The sequence below is a fragment of the Eschscholzia californica genome, unplaced genomic scaffold (assembly GCF_041429995.1).
Source record: "Eschscholzia californica isolate CP2 unplaced genomic scaffold, dmEscCali1.0.p SCAF_6, whole genome shotgun sequence".
NCBI classification, from domain to species: Eukaryota; Viridiplantae; Streptophyta; class Magnoliopsida; order Ranunculales; family Papaveraceae; genus Eschscholzia; species Eschscholzia californica.
This window is the reverse complement of record NW_028238483.1, coordinates 11,872,575-11,877,099: the sequence shown is the minus strand read 5'-3', so window position 1 is coordinate 11,877,099 and position 4,525 is coordinate 11,872,575. Positions and strand designations below refer to the sequence as shown.

Sequence of the window (4,525 nt, the reverse complement as noted above, 5' to 3'; positions counted from 1 at the left end):
GTGACTAGAATATGGGTTGATATCTAACCCGGTTTAACGATCCTCCAACCCGGCGGAATTTTAGACCCGTTAGCGGAGCTGATTACCGAGGCAGAGCTGGTATGCGAAGCAGGGCTGCTAGACAGAGCTTGACTCGAGACAGGGCTGGTATGCGAAGCAGGGCTTATGTCGGTTATTAGTGTTAGCGTATCCATATGTATTTCGGATTTAGAAAGAGAGAGTCGGTGAGGCGGTGTGTCAGTGGGATTAGGGTTTTAGTGGCTATAAACTAAAACCCTATGAGATATCAGGAGAGGTTTTGTGTTCTCACGAATATCTTGTGTAACTTGTATGCTTATTATAGTGGAATCATCGCGCGGTTTGTCGCCTTGGAGTAGGTCTCACCAGCCGAACCACGTAAATCTCTGTGTTCGGTTCTTGATTGTTTCATTACTATTTCCTATTGTTTTTCTTGGATTACTCGATTTTTCATAGCAACCCCATTCGGTCATAACAAACTTAGTGCTTAATTGGGAGAAGTGTCATTTCATGGTTCGTTCAGGGATTGTCTTAGGGCATGTCATATCAGCTAGTGGTATAGAAGTAGATAAAGCCAAAGTAGAGTTGATAAAAAGTCTTCCTGTACCAAAAATAGTTAAAGACATCCGATTATTCTTAGGGCATGCAGGCTTTTACCGTCGCTTTATCAAAGACTTTAGTAAGATATCTAGACCTCTTTGTAATCTTTTGGCAAAAGCGAACAAGTTCGTCTTTGATAATGCTTGTCTAGAGGCCTTTGCTAAACTCAAGTCTCTACTTACTACTGCTCATATTGTTCAACCACCTAATTGGAATGCTCCTTTTGAGATCATAAGCGATGCATCTGACTATGCAATTAGAGTCGTTTTAGGTCAACGTGAAAACAAATTACTTCACGTAATCTTTTATGCTAGTAAGACGTTGAATGATGCACAACTCAACTACTCTACCACTGAAAAAGAGTTGTTACCTGTTGTTTATGCTTTAGAGAAGTTTTGATCATACCTAGTAGGTTCTAAGGTCATAGTATTTTCTGATCATGTCGCATTAAAGTATCTCCTCTCTAAAAAAGAGGCAAAACCCTGATTGATTAGATGGATACTTTTGCTACAAGAGTTTGATATAGAGATCCGGGATAAGAAAGGTTCCGATAATGTTGTAGCAGACCACTTGTCTAGACTTGTTGTAGAGTCCGTAGATGATGAGTTACCTATTAGAGAGAGTTTTCCTAATGAACAACTTCTTGTAGTCTCCCAATTACCTTGGTTTGTTGACATAGTGAACTATCTTGCTACGGGAAAATGCCTAAACATTAGACTAAGCAAGATCGTGACAAATTCTTGTCCGAGGTAAAAAGGTTCTTCTGAGATGATCCATACTTGTTTAAGTATTGTCCCAATCAGATTATTAGGAGATGTGTCCCCGATAGTGAGCAAACCAATATCATCTCCTTTTGTCATGATCATGCATGTGGGGTCACTTTAGTAGCAAACAGACGACCGCCAAAATTTTACAATGTGGTTTCTATTGGTCGTCTTTATTCAAAGATACCCATGGATATTGTGTAGCTTGTGAGCGATGCTAATGGGGGAGTATTTCACGTAGAAATATGATGCCCCTAAATCCTATTCTAGTTATTGAGGTCTTCGATGTATGGGGCATCGATTTCATGGGTTCACTTCCAAACTCCATTGGCGATCTATATATTCTAGTCGGGGTCGATTACGTGTCCAAGTGATAGAGGCGGTTGCTTGCAAAATGAATGATCACAAAGTTTTAATCAAATTTCTAAAAGAAAACATCCTTTCACGTTTTGGTACACCGCGAGCGATTATTAGTGATGGGGGAACACACTTTTGCAATAGGCAGTTTGAAATTCTAATGAAAAAGTATGGTTTTACTCATCGAGTGGCCACCCCCGTATCATCCACAGACAAGCGGTCAAGTTGAGGTTTCCAATAGGGAAATTAAACGCATTCTTGAGAAAACATTTAATCCTAATAGAAAGGATTGGTCATTACGACTAACCGATGCATTACGGGCATATCGTACAACGTTTAAGACTCACATTGGAATGTCTCCATATAGATTGGTGTATGGAAAAGCTTGCCACCTACCTGTAGAGTTAGAGCATAGAGCATATTGGGCTATAAGCGAATGAACTTTTCGCTTGACAACGCAGGTAGAGAGAGAAATCTCCAACTTAGTGAGTTAGAAGAATTGAGGAATGATGCGTATGAGAGTTCTAGAGGGTATAAGCATAAAATGAAGGTGTTTCATGATAAAAAAAATTTGGAGAAAATCATTTTCACGAGGTCAAAAAGTTCTTTTATACAATACTCGTTTGCATTTATTTCCTACAAAACTTCGTTGTAGATGGTCGGGGCCTTTTGTTGTCAAATTTGTGTATCCTCATGGTGCGGTTGATATTGAGGATAAAAATGGTGCATGTTTCAAAGTCAATGGTCAAAGTTGAAAACCATTTTTAGAAATATCACCCGAAACCGTGGATGTTTTTATCGAAAATCCTGTCTATCAGAAGTGAGTCCCGATGATCAGCACAGTCTGGCTGAAGACTTTAAATTTAGCGGTTCTTGGGAGACAACCCATGCATCTGGTATAGTACAGTGGAGTATGGTGATATCTTTCCTCTCATTTTTTTATTTTGGCATAGTCTTCAAAACATTGAGAACAATGTTCGGTTTAAGTTTGGGGATAGGGAAGAACTTTGAAAATTCAAGAGGGTTCAAAATTTTTTTAATTTCGGACCGAAAATGTGAGTCTAATATTTTGTTTTGGCTTGTTAATAGTTATAGTCGGGTTGATCGTACTATCCAGTTGTTAAAAGATTCTTCATGAATGTCGAGTCTTGAGGTCGTCTGTGTGCTAGCCATGTGAGTATTATGGAAATGAAGGGTAGACAGTTCTGAGAGAACTAGATTAACCAGTAGTGGAGACTTAACCCTTGTGAGATATCAGAGCCTTTTTATTGTCTTTGAGCGTACTCACACATACGAGTGAACCATTCTTGAGTGATTTCATCTTTTAGAGCGTATTGTCACGGAGTAAAGTTTCACTACTCGAACTTTCGATACCGTGCAGCACTTGGACTAGTTACTTCCCCTCACTAGCACAAGTTTCAGCCTCTATTCCCGAATGCTAAGTAACTTTGACTATTAGGCAAGCTTCAACACTAAATGCTCCAAGAAAGGCAAGCTACTAAGTATGCAAGAACTTTGATCTTTATTGCTGAACTCAAAGTATTACAAGAAAGCTTTTGGGCACGTTTCCCAAGTCACTCAACTCTCACACTATTGCTTTGAATCCTTGCTTGGATGATTTACAAATGAGGGGGTTATCCCCTATTTATACTATAAGCTTGCCAAAATGGATGGCTAAGATCTATACACATGTAAAAGATCTAATGGTTGCTACAAAAATATCTAAGATATTTACAAAAGAATTTTCTAGATAAGGGCCCCTTAGAAATATCTAGAAAGTATCTAGAATACTCAAGATAATGGAGATATTTTATACCTTAAGTGGGCTTAAGGTTGGGCCAAAGCTTAACTAAAGGCATCCCTTCATAGTTGGGCCAAAAGAATGCTCCAAGATAACTCAAAATTGGGCCAGTTTAGTATTGTTTGTGACATTCTCCCCCACTTATAGCGCAGACGTCCTCGTCGCGAGTCTTTCTTGGTACTGAATGATGAGGTCCCGATACTGCCACAAAGAGTCTTCATGCTCCCAACTGGCTTCACTATCTGGTTGCCTCTTCCATCTCACTAAGTACTCGGTGTAGCTCCTTCCTCCTCGAGAGACTCGTTGATGAGCTTCAATGCCTTCTACTTCCTTATCTAAGGAAGTTGTGATGGTGACTGGTGCTCTGTTGCTCTGGCCTCTGGATACATCTTCTTGGTCTGCATAGTAAGGCTTCAAGCAACTAACATGGAAGACGGGATGGATCTTCAAGTTTGGTGGTAACTCCAACCTATAGGATGCTTTCCCAATCTTCCTAAGTACAGAGAAGGGTCCCTCGTAGCGCCGTACTAGTCCCTTGTGCACCTTCCTAAGGGACTTGAACTGGTTCTGGTTGAACTTGAGCATTACCTTGTCCCCTTCCTGGAACTCCAATGGTCGCCTCTTTTGATACGCCCATTTCTTCATCTTCTTGGCGGCCTTCTCTAAGTAAGACCTGGCAACGTCAAGCTCTTTTTGCCATCCTTTGGCAACCTGAAAGGCTGCCGGGCTTACACCTTTGTACCCACCTGCAAGAGTAAGCGGGGTAAGTGGTTGTTGACCTATAGCAACTCTCAAAAGGACTATGCCCAGTTGATTCACTCTTCTGTAAGTTGTAGCAAAACTGGGCAATGTCTAGGAGATCCACCCAATTCCTTTGGTTAGCGGTGACGAAGTGCCTTAAGTATGATTCCAAGAGTGCATTGACACGTTCCGTCTGCCCATCTGTCTGAGGATGGAAACTACTCGTAGAGAAAGATAGCTCCGA

At 40.8% G+C, this 4,525-nt stretch overlaps 1 pseudogene; it reads left to right on the top strand.

The window, feature by feature from the left end:
- The first annotated feature begins 528 nt into the window (after positions 1 to 528).
- On the top strand, positions 529 to 2,494 carry LOC147531748 (uncharacterized; annotated as a pseudogene).
- Positions 2,495 to 4,525: the final 2,031 nt, after the last annotated feature.